Source organism: Quercus robur, chromosome 2 (genome assembly GCF_932294415.1).
Source record: "Quercus robur chromosome 2, dhQueRobu3.1, whole genome shotgun sequence".
NCBI classification, from domain to species: Eukaryota; Viridiplantae; Streptophyta; class Magnoliopsida; order Fagales; family Fagaceae; genus Quercus; species Quercus robur.
The window spans coordinates 34,176,011-34,193,008 of NC_065535.1; the positions used below are offsets into that span (position 1 = coordinate 34,176,011).

The window sequence follows — 16,998 nt, forward strand, 5'->3', positions numbered from 1 at the left end:
AAAATGCTCTTCCCATAATCCGTGACTACTGGTTAGAAGTAATAGCACATGGTAAAGCCATCTTGAACCCTGAAACTGAGTTGTCAAACAATCACATCTCATAAATATGTACATTAAAAGCATCACTTTGCTCTTAGAACCATCACTCTTACAAATTAAGCAGCCTCACAACCTGAAACACTGAAATATCTCTTGTAATCGTAGCCAATTACTGTTACGTTGTAGATTTTGAATACATATTTACTCAATTGTTCGATCAAACATCGTGGTCATATACGTTTGATTATCGGAGCTAATGGTGGACATAGCTCATCCCAAAAATTGGTGCATAAACTTTCCAGGGATCCTCTGCTTCCTTAAAAACGGTGCATTGCAAAGGGTTGCATATCTGTGTATTCACGTGGCGAGTCCTTGCTTTAGGAGCCATATGGTTTTTTTGTGAAAGAGTGGTTGGTCTATGTGGTTTGGATGAGTCTGTATGTATTGAATCTATTAAATATTGCTATAAGTAATGTACAATAAATCTAATTTGGGTGATAAGTGTTATGTGTGTAACATTTCAAATTACACAAACAGAATATTGGAAACATCAACATATCTAACTGGAGGCATTTCACTTCCTAAGGTGTTTCCTACATTACAAAGCAGAGGACATTGTCCAACCAAAGCACAAGAATCATATGTAGCAACAAAGAACAACAGGGAAAAAATGAGCAAGTGATTTCATATAAACTTAGCCAAAACTAATGAACAGTTAATTTTTAGATTTGCAAAAGTTGAATGTACATAATCATCAAATGTTAGACATTAACAACAACATTTTGTATTGCACAAAACGTGTAGACATTAACAACAATGTCTAATATTCGTAGGTAGAAATTTTTGGAAATCATCATTGCTTGAATCTGAGAAGTCTGAAATATCTTTTTCATCATGTAACGCAGTAACTTCATTAATAGACTTGATGGCTCACTCTTACACCTTCCCCTTTAGATGCTTCTTAGCTTTTTGGATTGCATGAAAACGGTCTAATCACCTTTGCATTTGATTTTTCTCTTGTTCAAGACGAGCAAGTATGTTGGCAGAATCATCTCTAGGTAACTCGGCTGAGCGTGCCTTAGGAATTCGTAACCCGTGCCATCGACAATACACCTCCAACTCACACCTCTTCTCGTATAAGGTTGACCATGGTAGTTCTACTACGGTGAACTCTATTGTGGTGGTATCTGTACTTAGTTTTGTAGGTTTGCCAACCATGATGTGCCTGACGCTTCCAAGACTCTTATACGTGTATATTGGCATATTAAGGAAATCTCTCTTCTTTCCAACCCATTTCCCTCCATAGTGGTATGTGTATGTCTGTAGTTGTTGATCTGCTAGAACTTGTGATAATCCATTTGTTGAAGTAGATCCAAACTTGTTTTGCATTGTACGATTTGATGTTGAGGCGTTGCGACTCATAGCTTAGTCAATCTATGAAGTTAGTGGGGGTAGAAATAAGATCATTATTGTGGTGCATTTATAACCTCATTTCATGTTCCAAGCATTATAATTTCAGTTAGTAGGACTTGTCATGTCAATACAGGCTAGAAAAACACTATATGAACAGGATTTTAAATGTTCCCAATGTCACAGTAAGATTTGAAGATGTGGGCGGTAGTTGTAGTGTTCTTGAACAGAGCATCATATTTAATTGACACAGTGCTATGTCCCTAGCACCAGGGTACGATTATTCATATATTTAAGTATTCATGTGAATGTGGATGATATGACTGGACAGTGTGTGAAATCGTGCCGAGTTGTGGAGCAGCACGTGTGAAATAGTGGCATCTGTTGGCACATGTGGTTCATATGACTACAGTTGGTGCTACAACAGCAGGCTGGTGACGTGTCTTCAAAAAACAACTCATGCTACAATTGGTGCTACATCATGTTCGCTGTTTTCTCATAAAAATTGTTCACTGTTTTCTGCATAAACTATTTTTAGCATTCTGCATAAAATTATTTTCTGTTCAGCATTATTTGAAAAATTGTTCACTGTTTTTTCTGCATAAATTATTCAACGTTCATTAGGTGTTTTATGATCCGGACGCTCTAATACCAATGACTACCCAGGAGAAAGCACAGCAGTAATATGGAAGCATAAACAATGATAAAATAGATAATAAAGAAGTAAATAGAAAAATAGATATATTCAAAATAAGGTTAAAATGGAGTATGGAATATGAAATCAGAAACTAGTAAAATCTTACTTGAATAAAAACTTCAGTCTTTGATAAACTTGAAAACAAACTGTTGTCTTTGATACAAGCTTGAAAATAAAACCGTCTGAAGAGAAAGGTTACAAGATTACAAGAGGGGGAGAGAGTACAAAAGTCTTTCTAAGGGAGAGGGAAGGCTATTACAAAAGGCTTTCTAAAACTTGGAACTTAAAAGCTTAGAATCTTAGAAACTTAGAAACTTGTCTTCTGTCTTCATAGTCCGTCTCTTTTATAGGTGAAATGAACCATGGTCAAGTAACCTGAGTAGGTAAATTTAACTCAAGTTAATCTGTCGGTGGTATGGAAATTAGATCTGGGAATCTTTCAGATCTCGGGAATCTATCAGATCTCTTTTTACGCATGCTAGTAAATAGTAGTAACTTTTGAACATCTGACTGTATCTGTCTAGACTGTCTTGATTTGTCTGGAAGCTATTCACATGTGGTAGATTCCCATTTAGTTCCGAAACAGTGTTTTTTTGCTACAAATTTCTGAAAATGGTGGTATTTGGCCATTTTAACCCCAATTATAAAGTGTAATTTAAATATATTTTTTCATTTTAAACTTTAATTACTTTTTTTTATATATATTTTATATATATATATATATTATTTTTAAATGCGCCAGGTTGTAATTGACAAAATATTTAAAATGAGATAAAATATTTTTATTTCAATAGTTTTTATTCATTTTAAACTAAGAAATCATCTACAATTGATTAGGATTCTAGGCATGTGACCTATGATGAATTGTATTTTTTTTTTTTTTGGTGAAACAAACACACACATGAGAGAGGAAAATGGGTTCTGACATAAAGGCACACTACAACTCCACTCAAAAGCCATAATAATTGAATTGTATGATTTTTTTTGAAAAACCAAGCTAACTTTATACATAAACCTCAATAAACATCAAATAAAACTAAAGGGCTAATATCCTCAAGAAGGTCTTCCAACCATACCTGCAGCCCCGTACAACATTTAGCTTTTTTTGCTAGAGCATCAGCCACAATATTACAATTGCGTTTAAAATTACAAAATTCTGAAAATTGAAAAGCAGAGGCTTGTAACTGAATATCATCAATGACATTACCAAAAGGCAGAAATTCAGGATCCCCACAAGTGATGGCTTGGATAACCATCGCCGAGTGCCCTTCAAAAGTTACAATTAATAGGTTCAAAACCTAACTTCCTAAATTTCTTTCTTTCGGTCCAACCGTCTAAAGACTAATAGTCATTTATAATAGTGGCCAACGTTGTTCATATCATTTATTGCTAGGGAAAAGTCTCAATTATATCTTTTATGAATGGTTTAGGTTCAAAATCAAATACATGGTGGTCATTCTTTTTCTAAAGTAATAGGAGGAGGAGAGTCGGTGGAGTTAGCATGAGCATCCTCAAACCCTAAATACTTGGCGGTCATTCATTCTTGATATTATAAAACCTTCATAACTTTTCATCATATTAACATTTTGTTAAACTCACCAAGAGTTTGTGGTTATGTACTTATGTGGCACTGTTCGGTCTCTTTATAAGGAAATTTGGATTCAAATGCGCCTCTTAATTTCACTCTTAGTAAACAAAAATTTAAAAAATAAATAAATAAAATAAAATCATCAATTTTTTTTGGATACACAATAAAATCATCATTAGATTTTACCTTTCATATATTACATATATCAATTCAAGTCATGTCAATTATGTCATGATTTATTGTCTAGTATAGGTACAACTTCTGTTTAATATTCATGTGCACTAGACAAGACATAAGACCAACACAAAGTGACCCTCCCCTCTTTTAGAACATATGTTGTGTACATATCGTAACTAGTGTATAAAGTACTAAATGCAAGCCAATCCATTTTAATACATAATAAATGCATTTTCTCATGCAGGTGTGAAGACCATGCATTCATATCATATCTTGAGATCGTGCTAGATGGTGCTTAAGGGCAAAGACTTAACTACCCTCCAAACTAAATGCAAATGATTCTAGATTCAATTTGTTGTTAGAATTTGTTAAGAGCCTTATAACTTAATTAGCATCTCATGGTATTTTCAACAAATATCTTCAAGGTTTAAATCCTGCCTTCCCCAATTATTGAATTAAAAAAAAAAAAAAATGTTAAAGACTTGCATTTTCTATATAGTATATTCTAATGATCTAGATAAATTAATTAAAAAACTTTATAGTTGTAATTGAGAAGGTGCATTAAACATTTCAAAAAAAAAAAAAAAAAAAGAAGGTGCATTAAACTAATTTCATACCAATCGGATTCCTCATATTATTATATATCATTGTTATTATTATTAGTTCAGCCACTCTCATAGTTTCTTGAAAAATAATCTCCAATCGTTTAGACTTTGCTGTTTCTATTTTTGTACTTTGTGTCAACTTTATTTGGAGGAAAAGAAATTCAGCCTTTTTAATGCTTTGTCGATCTTTCTTTATTTAAATCCTTCCATGGGACCTCTGATAGTTTTGGGAGTGTGGTACTCACCGGTGAGATAATAATTTTGTCTTTTCTGTCTAGGAATCAAGGAATTCTTGGCTAAGTCTGAATACAGCTTACTTCCAAAGAGTAGTTAAATTTAGGAATGCTAAAATAAATAAAGCAGGTGCTTTCTGTGATGATCAAGGCAGTAAAATGCATGGAGGATTATTCTCATTCATTGAAGGAGTTGGCAATTAGTTTTTATCAAAGATTGGCAGCCTCTAAATTCTCACACTGATGAAGCAAAGCATAATTGATAGTCTCTGTCTTTGCGTCTGGATTCTAAGATCCCTGATGAGATAAAAGCAACGCTACAAACAGATGTTTCTACAAGTGCATAGAATTTGGTTCTGCACTAAAAGAAAGGAGACCAAACTCACTCCTGGTCTAGATAAATATTCTGCACATTTTCAAACAAGCTTTGGATCTGATCAAGGAAGACGTCCATAATGCTGTGGGACCATTCTTTTCATAAAAAAAAGTTGCTAAATGACATTAACTACACAGCCATTTCTTTAGTCTGTAAGCCTGTAAAGTCCTCCAATCCTTTAAAGAAGGGAGTGCTTAAATTACGTATTCTATTGAGGAGACAGTATTTGAATTTAAGACATTTTGCTATGATATTATGTTAAATTATTGATTCTCACAGTCATTAATTTAACATTTTTTTAATATATAATTAAATAAGAGAGGAGAAAATTTAAATCCTGAATGTCTTTGTTTATTTTTTTATCCTTAATATTTTTGTTGAAAACACTAGAATATGTCAATCATTTGAGTTATAAAACTCTTGACAATTATATCTTATCGTAATATCATATACAAGCGGATCACAAAATTTTTGGCCCACAAATTGAAGCTTGTCTTGTTGATGTCATCAAGCTTTCATCAAGTGTTCCTGAAAACATACTATTTGTCGAGAAATGGTGAGTGGTTATCATAAGTAAGAGAGAGTTGCAGGATTAACTATCAAAGTAGACTTAATAAAGGCTTATGCCTTGGTAAATTGGAAATTTACTATCATATGCTCAGCTGCTTGTGGCATTTTGAGAGATACCTACAATGGGTGGGGGGTTTAGGAAATTGATCCTCTCCTTTGAAATGGATTTAAATTATAGTATCATTAGTGAACTTTGGATTCTGTAAATTTTATAATTTATGTATTATTTACTTTTATTTTTGAGTTTTTTGTTATTTTTGTTCTCTTCTTTATATTAAAATGAATAAAAAGACAATATGATGACCTGTTTTTGAACCTAAACCCAATTTGACCCAATCCCAAATGATTTAAACCCAAATCTGATCGACCCGACTCATTTACCCATATCTAAATTCTCCCCCACCACCCCCTCCCATAAACATGTTTAGTAAAACAATTAGGTGTTGTTTTCTATTTTTAAGAATTTATAAACAATCAATATATATATATGTATATATATATATTTGAGTCTCATCGAATCATAATCCAAAATATTACATGCATATATAAGCGTCGCCATTTGGACAAAGCCCAACAACTAGCTATCCCTCCCTATTAGCAACCTCACCTCCAGGCCTTTTCATCTTACAGTATGCGTGATCATTATCAAGCAGTTGAAGTGGGAGAATATTAACATCAGCTTTCTCCACTACCACTAGTTCTATCTCCTGCCAACCGTATATTTTATTATCTCTATTGTTTGTAAGACTAACATTGTTAGGATCGGGCTTGTCCTTTATGAGCCCATCACATGAAGCCCATAAGCCATCCAAAGCCTTGGAAGATACCGTAGATACTTCTAAGCATTTCCCCATTCCAATTTTAACCCAATAAACAAGTCAGATCGAATTAAGTATTAAAAAGTTCATGGTTAATTAATTATTTTTATTTTTATTTTAAATACAAGTCGAGTTTGAACTTATCAGTAATCTTAAATTATATATTCAAGCATAATTCAGTTTAGTGTCAAACAAGCTTTAACTTGTTCATGAGCTGTTTAATTAATGTATTGTTTTTTAATATATTGTTTTGTTACATATTGTAAATATCACAACTAAAATTTTTATCCCTTCACAAATATATGTTAATAAATAAATTACAGTTGAAATTATATGATTTGAATTCCTTAGATAAATAAGATATCAAATTAGTATATAACAAAAATCAAACTTAATTTAAATTTTTTTGTAAGGCAAAAACTAGAGTGATAATCAGCATTTAGGTTCCCCGAATTAGCACTTTGGTCATTCTAGAAATGTCGATTGGGATTGGTGGCCCCCATATTTTCATTGTGTTGTTGTTGTTATTATTAGAGTAAATTCCATTAACCTCCCCTTAGGTTTGGACAAATACCACTCAGGTCCAAGATATTTTAAAATTAAACAATTAGGTCCCTAAAAGACAACTTAATCCCTAACACCCCTAACCCCATAACCCCTATTGTTACTATTTTTCTTTCCCTCATTCAGACCTGTCTCTTCTCTCTTGTTCCACTCATTCTCTCTTCTCTCTCTTACCCCATCTGTTTCTCTCTTTTGCCCCACATCACTACAGTTCATACCCACATCGATGCACAAAAGCCACACTACACAATCATAACCATATTGGACTCCTCCACCCAGTTCAAAACCCACATTTGTACCATAAAAGCACAAAACCAAGCAAACCCAATTAAACCCACAAGCCAAAACACCCACAAAATAATAATAATAATAATAATAATAATAATAAATAAATAAATAAATAAATCCAAACTTTCTCAAACCAAAGATTATCAAAACTCACCCAGCACAGCCTAGGCCTTATTGGAAGCCTTGATCCCTCTAAACCCACCAAATTCAACGGAATCTTCATCAACCACAACTAGGTCCCACACCTTCCTCTTGTTGCAATGTTGCAAGGACAAGAAAACTAGCCCCACCCCAAAATCCAAACCCTTATCATCAACATCAATTTCTTTCAAATCCTCAAAGTTGGACAAGGAAGACACAGAGGCCCTAGTGCCACAAACCTCAAAGCCAAATTTGCTTCATTGTCTCTTGAAGAAGCACTACCTAAATCTGATGTGGTGGTTGGTTTGTTATGAGTGTTTTTTTTGGATTTGAGTTTTGTTGTAAGATTTGGGTTTTGTTGTTGTGGGTTCGGTTGGGATTGGGTAAGGGTAAAATTGGAGCAGATTTAAGGTTAGAGACAAAGATAAGTAAATAGTGGTCTAAGGGAGAGGAACGAGAGAGAAGAGACTGGGTAAGAAAAATGAGTAACAGAGGGGGTTACGGAGTTAGGGGTGTTAAGGATTAAATTGTCTTTTAGGGACCTAATTGATTAATTTTAAAATATCTTGAACCTGAGTGGTATTTGTCCAAACCTTAGGGGAGGTTAATGAAATTTACCATCATTATTATTATTATTATTGTTGTTGTTGTTGTTGTTAAGTTATTTTGTTATTTTGAGGAGATACTTATGACCTTTAAACATTTTTTGGACTCTTTATTGATTGTGTTTTTTTCTTTTTATGAAATCTTTATTGTGTTCTTCCACCATCATATGACAAGACTTTTGATTAACCAATCAAATTTAAGCTTTTATAAGTCATGATTGAAGCGCAGTTTTGCACACAGAAAAAGATCAATTCATCCTTTTTTTTTTTTTTTTTAAGAAAGATCAATTCATCCTTTTTTTTTTTTTAAGAAAGATCAATTCATCCTTTTTTTTTTTTTTTTTTTTATGAAAGATCAATTCATCCTTAATTGCACAATGACTACTTATGGTATGAATTTTGAGGTTAAGGTCATTTATGGAATTTTGGCTTGGGTAAAATTATTATTTTTCCCTTAGTACTAAATATGTTGAAAAACTAAAATTAATTGTCCTGGGTGTCTACAACATGGAACAACCTTGCTTTTGAATATGATTCATAGCTGGGTTCATAAATGGCAACTTGATACCAAAGGAACCATGCACATTCATGAAAGAAAACGGGGTGATGTGCTTTCCCAATTATTATGAGTTTGTAGAGCTCGACCATAGGATGATGTTTCTTAGTACCATCAAACCCAACATATTGGACTAACAAGTTCTAACAATATAATCTTGAACTACCTTCCTATGTTTTTTTCCTCTTCTTATTCTTTTTTTTTTTGTTTTAATAAAACCTTGCCATGTTATTTCTTGCATATATGTTTCTATCCATCATGTTTATGAATCATATGGTTTTAGTCCGTCCATCATATGTAGCAAACACATGAATAACTCAAGAATCAGTTTGTAATCTTAGACTTATTTGAGGATCACAATCTTAGCGATATCATTTTTTACAATTATTTTATATAGCCAAGTATATTGTCTATCACTTTATAAATGTGTCAAAATTATGTTACAAAATATGGTGATGTTAGATTTTTTTGGTTTTTCTATCCAAAAAAGAGAGTGACAAGGGGATTTCATAAATGGCCCACTTAAAAAGTTATAGTTGATTATGTGGTCCAATTGTAGGGAGACAAAATTTCACCTCCATACCTCCATATTTATCTCCACTACGTGAGGCCCAATTCTGAGAGACACGCGATGTGCACGCACAAAGAACTGCGAGTGGGGGAAGCTCGTGAGAATAATCCGAAAATGAAAAACAAAGCGAAGTGGGAAGGGATTCGGTGGAGGTCTAAATCGGGGAACTGAGTGGGCAGCACGTGCCACTTACCTTGATTTATTGACACGCGTCAGCGTCTATATTGAGGCTCCTTGACCCCTATAGTGTAGGACCCACACCCACCCCCCACTAAAACGGGCAACGTCTAGGTTAAAGGGATCATCTCCACTATATCGTGTTCATGACAATCTCAATGAGGGAAGCAAAAACAGTAAAATGCTGGTTTGGTTGACCAATGGAGTTCCATTTTTCAACACTTGGAATTTTTATGACCTTATATATGGTGGATAGGGAGATCGAGATTGTCCCTTTAAAGTGAAATGAAGGTCGTAGAAACGTAAAGCATGACGTACTAAAACTTCTAGCACTATCTCCTATTGCTAAACATGAAATATTATGGGGTATTTGGTACATACATTTAAAAATTAAAAATTATTATTTAAAAACATGTATGGAAAATTGGAAATATGTGTGAGTGAAAAAGTATGTAAAAATACGTGTAATGTTATTTAAAAACTGAAAATTGTTGTTTGAAAACATGTACCAAACACCCTCTTAGGATTACACAAAAACTCTAGATACTTGGATCAATTCCAAATTAGTTACGGTTTATTTAATTTTGAGCTAATCTAACAATTAGATCCAATTATTAGAGTGATAAACATGCATTGAATAACACAAATAACAACAAGACCACATAAAATCACAATTATCATAATATACAAATGTGTTATCAAAGAGGAAAATTTGAGTATGGAGCGTAAAAGTCTCTTTACAATCTCATCGTTTAAAATTATATAATAGATAGTTGCAGTACATTTTACATACAGAGTCCTCCAAGTTAAGACACAAATGATGTACTTGATCCCTTTAAGTCTCTTGCTATAGCAACTAACTCCGCAAGTCTTTTCTCCACTCTAGGTCTAGATTCTCCAATTTCAAACTCCAAGTCGATCTCCTTGGTTATTTAGTGATTGCTCCAATGCTTCCCAAGCTCCAATCAACACAATAACTTAAAAGGTTGGTTCGTGTATGATGGATTTGATCTACTCTCTTGAATAGAGCAATTGAGAGAGGGAGAAGACAGAGAGATAGGTATGGGTTTTACTCTAGGATTTATGAGTTCTCTCTAAATCTTCATATAGGAATTAATTCTCTATGTCAAATTCGTGGGAAATGAGGCTTATATAAGTTGTACAATAGAGAATTTCAAAAAAAAATTCTCTCAAGTTCAGTGAAGGTCTCCCCTTCAAAATGAGAGTTAGAGAAAAGACAAATTACTAGTCTAACTGAATTTCAAATTTGAACTTCACCTCTTGCCTTGAAGTTCATAGGAGTGAAGTACATCAACACATAACTTCAATTTCAACTCTTGAGTACTTCACCTCACCAACTTAATACAAATGAAATCCCACAAACTTACATGAAAAATCATAGAGTTTAAGATTAAAAAAAAAAAAAATTACGTCAAATTTGTTGTGGAATTAGCCAAAATTAAATATAAGACCTAACAAAACACGATTCTCTTCATTACAAATAAAATTTTATTTTTTGAATTGAGCTTGTATAGAGTGTCATATCATTTAAAATTTAAATAATATGGTATTAGATATTTATTTAGATATATAAAATTTAATTTAAACAATAAAATTAATATACATTCAAATTTATAGGAGTAATATTTTATTTTAACACTAAAAGAAATCAATTTCAAATAGAAAGAATAAATTCTAGTACTTCTATTCTTCAAGACAGGAATTAAGGATCTTTAAAAAAAATTAGGACAGGAAAATTCTAATGCACATTCTAAAATACCGTGGGCATCATGTATAAAAGCTATCATTTTACGCACTTATGGATTCTTGGGAACCTTTGTTAACCATGTATCAATTTAATAGAAAAAGATGATCATATTTAAATCTTTCCCAAAAGGAAACATGAAAAATGATATACGTGTCCGATAACTAAATCAAGACTTGTATAATAAATTAAGGATGGTAGGAACCACAATCTTTTTTAAACATTTAGTTGGATATAATTAATTATAAACATTGACTAAATATTGGATAACACTTATTCGTTTATTATATTGATAAAAAATTCTAATGAAGCGTGCGATGATATTTGGATGAATACATGTTACGAATTTAATACTCTAATTTCATATGCATAGGATGTTTTATCACTTCTAAAATCCATTTGACCAGCCTAATTTTGGCTTGGGGTGGTTATCTTTTTTTTTTGCCATCCTTAAGATCAAAGGTCGGTGAAGTTGAAGAAAGAAAAAGAAAACAAGTTTAAAATCCAATTAGAGAAAAAAGAACTCGTCACAACACCTATGCCTAATGCCTTACCCTTACGCGTTAATCTTTCCAATTTTAAGCAGTTCTTTATACACTGATCGAGCACCATAGAATAGAATATGGTCCCTCCATTTTCCCTTTCAAGCAAACAGAGTGTACCACTTGTACACACACACACATATATATATATATATATATATTTGAAACCGTGCATATATTATATATAAATACACACTAAACACAAAAACAACATAAACACTGATCGAGCACCATAGAATAGAATATGGTCCCTCCATTTTCCCTTTCAAGCAAACAGAGTGTACCACTTGTACACACACACACATATATATATATATATATATATATATTTGAAACCGTGCATATATTATATATAAATACACACTAAACACAAAAACAACATAAAGAAGCCACAACAGATTACATCTCCAGGCCCCAAGGACAAGGCGAACTTGAATCTAGTCAGAAGTCAGAAGTGAAAAAATAGGTTTCAAACTTCTAGGGAGATCTTGTTTCACTAGAATACTACAGTTCATTACTTTAAAATATAAAGAAAGATTAGTACGGATTGGAGGACTCATATGAAAATGTGACTTGTCCTAGTATTTTGTTTTCTCTCTAAACTTCATGTCAACATTTTTTATCTAACACGATCTTTATTTTTATTTTTATTTTTTTGAAAACATCTAACACGATCTTTAAATATTATCAATTCAGTTGATTTTATTCGGCCTTCATGCAAGTAAGAATGATCGAATAGGTGTCACTAGTTTCTAGACTGATCGTCGATCGTCTCTCAATCAATCAAGAAAAGATCGTTGATCGTTTCTTGACTATGGCTCTCTAGATTAAGAAATGGAAAACCTGATTCTTAATTAGACCCATTAAGTCTGTTGATGACATCTTAATTGTGCCTACTTGTCCAACTATATAAAGGCTCCCTAAAAGCCTTAAACCTCTCTATTTTGACAAATACTGAGTTCACAAAAGCAAATTTGAAGAACGATTACTTCAATTGGTGATCAAAGGCTGAAGCCACACATAGCCTTTCCTATTCCACGTACAACATAGAAGAAATCTTTATAGAGATTATGGAAGTTACAGATGTGGTTAGCGCGGAGAAGTTCAAATTAGGAGAGTCCAAACAATTTAGAGTAAATTGTGTAGTCACATCCGTAATTACCACTTGATAGCATATAGGAATATACTAATGAATTTTTTTTTTTTTTTTTTTTTTTTTTGGAGTTAGGCTTTAATTCTCGATGTGTTTGTGTGTGTGTGTGTTTTTTTTTCCCTTTGAATGTTTCCAATAGTTTTTCACTTCATTAACAAATCATTTGTGTCATTTTTTTTATTATGTGATATTTTTATGTTGTAGTAAATAATCATAACTGAATTGGAATCCATAATTGATTAATGTGCAAAGTTTATTTAATTCCACTAAAATCAATGAACTGGATCTAAATTGCATTTTCAAATATTACATAGATAGTCAGCAAGAAAAGAAAAGATATAATTTTAGACAATTTAGAGTTCGTTTGGATATAGCTTATTTTGTTAAAAACTGAAAATACTGTAGCAAAATAATTTTTAAATATGTGAATAGTGCCATGGGATCCATTTTAAATTTTTTTTTTAAATAAAGTGGTTGTGGGTCTCTTGAACAGTATGTGAACAGTGCACAAGTGGAAAAGTCAAAAATCACGGCTTAAAAAAAAAAAAAAAAAAAAAAAAAAAAAAAAAAAAAGAGAGGAAGGAAACATGAAAACTCAAAACACAGATACATAATAATTCCTATCCAAACAAACACTTAGAAGCCGTTTGAATTCGGCATTTAACGCGTTGCATTTTCCTTTTTTTTTTCTTTTTTTTTTTTTTGGCACGCGTTTAAGTTGGGAGTGCGGCTACTGTTCATGCACTGTTCATGAACAGTAGCCGCAAAGGTTGACTATTCTACGGTGAACAGTGCATCCGTGCACTGTTCACGGACCCATAAATTCCACTTTTCAGTAACTTTTTCATTAAAAATGGGTCCCACGGCACTATTCACACATTTAAAAATTATTTTGCTACAGTATTTTTAGTTTCAGTAAAAATAAGCTTAATCCAAATAGACCCTTAGAGCTTGTTTGGATGGGATGAGTTTTGAGTGATATCACTCAATTTTCTGTTTCCATTATCCAAATCGTGTGGGTCCCATGAATGAGCATTTGTTTGGACGAGTTTTGGATCATTGTTTCCATCACTCAATTCTCTGATTTTTGAGTGATGAGTTATGGAAATTGAAAACACATTTTAGGTGTTTTCAGTTTCAAAAACTCAATTTTCAATGGCATTTTCGTAATTAAACCCACATACCCAACCGTAATGTTTGACAAATGGTTTTTTTTTTTTTTTTGGTGAAACCTAGCCGCAATGTTTGAAAAAGTCCCTGTTTTTTTTTTTTTTGGTGAAACCCAACCGCAACTTTTGAAGTTGAAAACTGGGTCTAAGTTAAGGAGACAAACATGGGGTTTGGGAAATTGAGATATTTTAAGTGATGAGTGATGAGTGATGAATGATGAAAATTGAGTAATAAAAATTGGGTGATGAAAATTGAGTGATGACAAATTACAAACCAAACAGGCCCTTAGTGTGCAATTGGGAGTTGTTGAGTAGCTTTTTTGCAAATCATTTAGCATTGTTTATATAAACTATCCTTTAACTTTTTGAAATACATTTAACTTAAAAGTTTTAAATTTTTTTTTAATAAATACTATGTAAATAAGCTATCAAAAGTAATCAATTCTCAAACGCTGATTATTTTATTGCTTAAAATTACATTAATTAGATAGATATATCTCATATGAGCATGGCAATCGACATATATAGGGTGTTTACAAAACCGCTTGGATTGTATCTAAATTGACCAAAACTGCCCGTAAAATTGAGTAATCGCACCGCACAAAGTAGTGCAGTTTGCAGTTCAATATTAAGAAAACGGCATCACACTATACCCGTAAATATATGAACTATATATTACAAATTGATTAAAAATATATTAAAACCGCACCGCACATATTAATATATAAATTTTATTTTATATTAAATATATCGAATAGATATTTAGCAAATATTATATATATATATATATATATTTAGTTTATATTTGTAATATGTTTTTAGCATATATTAAAACTGACTTAGTCGCATCATACAATTTAATTTCTGATACTTAGAGTGCTTTTGTATAGCACATTAGATTTGATTTTGTATAGCACATTACATAGGTTGATGGGGCGATATTGTGTGATTAATTCAGGGTCTTTGGTTTTGGGTATCAGTGCTATGTGGTTATTATTTATATTTCGAAGTATAATTCCAAAATTTAGACATGATAGCATACATTAGCACCCACTATATGCCAAAAATTTTGAAAAAAGAAAGTAGTCATACCATCAAGGCCTGGAACTTTTGAAGGATGCATCTGAAATAAGGCGAATTGAACCTCTTCTGGATGAAAATCTCTCACAAGCCAATCATTCATCTCCTCCGTGACTACTCTAGGAATATGGGCCACCACTTCTTCAATAGCATTCGGATTTGAAGATTGGAAGAGAGTTGAAAAATGTTGAATTATCACCCTTTCTATATCACTTTGTTACTTTATCACTGTACCATCCATCTCCTTTAGTGAGACAATTAAGTTTTTTTTCCTCCTTGTAGATGCCTTCACATGAAAAAATTTTGTATTACGATCACCTTCACGCAACCAGCTGATACAGGATCTTTGTTTCTAATAAATTTATTCTTTCTCAATTAAAATATTAATTTCATGCCTAAGAGCTTCACATTTAGCCCACGATGAATCCCTATTGTTTTGCTCTAGCACTTACAGCCTATTTCGCTTTTCCTCAATCTTTTTGCCTAAGGAACACAATGAATTTTTACTCTAGGCTAACAACCGCTTCCTACATTCTTTTATTTTGTTACACACCTAGAACATCGGACTTCCATTGAAGGAAATAGACCAAGCATTTGCAATTGTGTCCTTGCAGCCTTCATCTTTCACCCATGCTTCCTCAAACCAAAATCGTTTTTTATACATCCCAATTTGAAATTGCGATTGCCTTCTTAATCACACCCCAATGGCCATGTGATCATTGGAATTTGAAAAGCTTAAATGGTGAACTTCAAAGTGAGGAAAAAGATCATACCATTCTTGATTAGATACCCCACAGTCGAGTCTAACATATACATGAGCTTGTTCATCTCTTCGATTGCACCATGTGAAACGAGCACCTTTAAAACCCATGTCCCTTAATTTGCAATCATCCAGCACTTTTCGAAAATTTGCCATTTGCCACTCACTTCTTGGTTCCCCTCCTTGTTTTTCATTTGCTGAAAGTATCTCATTGAAGTTTCCTATGCATATCCATGGCAATGTGACTTGCCGATGAAGTAGGCGCATCAAATTCCATGTCTCAATACGCTTCAATTTTTCAGGGAGCTCAGAGATACCTGTCAATCTCCATGAAACCCCATCCTTCTCTGTCACAATAACATCTATATAGCTTTTTGACAAAGTTTTCAATTTCACATCCCATTCTGAATCCCATAACAAAGCCAAGCCTCCACACATTCCAGTTCTATCTACACACACTACATTATCTATTTTTAATTCATCTCTCACTCCTTCTATGCCTTTCCTTTTAAGTTTAGTCTCTATCAGAAATACAATTCGAGGACGTTGAACTTTAATGAGCTTAGAAAACTCTCCAATAGCCATGGCACAAGCTATCCCCACATATGCCATGGGATGCTTTTTGCTATGGAAAGGTTTGCTTAAAGATCTTGAAGGGATGATGACCAGATTTTGGTGGGGTCAAAAGATACAAGAAAGGAAAGTACACTGGTTGAGTTGGTCTGAACTTTGTATGCCGAAGTCAATGGGAGGAATTGGGTTCCGGGAGGGATCTCCATTCTTTCAACTTAGCCATGTTAGCCAAACAATGATAGAGGCTTCTGAAAAACACACACTCCTTGTTCTATCGAGTCTACAAATCAAAGTACTTTCCCAATACATCTTTCTTAGATGCTCCATCACCAAATTTAGGGAGTTTTGCATGGAAAGTATAGTGGCAGCCAGATCTATCTTGGACAGTGGATTAAGATGGCAGGTAGGAATCGGAAATAAAATTTGAATTTGGCAAGACCAATGGCTTCCAATTCCACCATCAATCAAGGTGGTAACCCCGTGCTCCATAATGTCAACAATGGCCACAATGGATAACCTCATTGATCCAACTACAAGATCA

General features: G+C 33.0%; 1 long non-coding RNA gene across 1 annotated transcript; it reads right to left on the minus strand.

Moving 5' to 3' along the window:
* Window positions 1-744: 744 nt before the first annotated feature.
* LOC126706437 (uncharacterized) lies at window positions 745-2,440 on the minus strand. The gene is made up of 2 exons (XR_007648591.1): window positions 2,253-2,440; window positions 745-1,473 (listed from the first exon to the last, which is right to left on the minus strand). It is a non-coding gene; the product is annotated as an uncharacterized LOC126706437 (long non-coding RNA).
* Window positions 2,441-16,998: the final 14,558 nt, after the last annotated feature.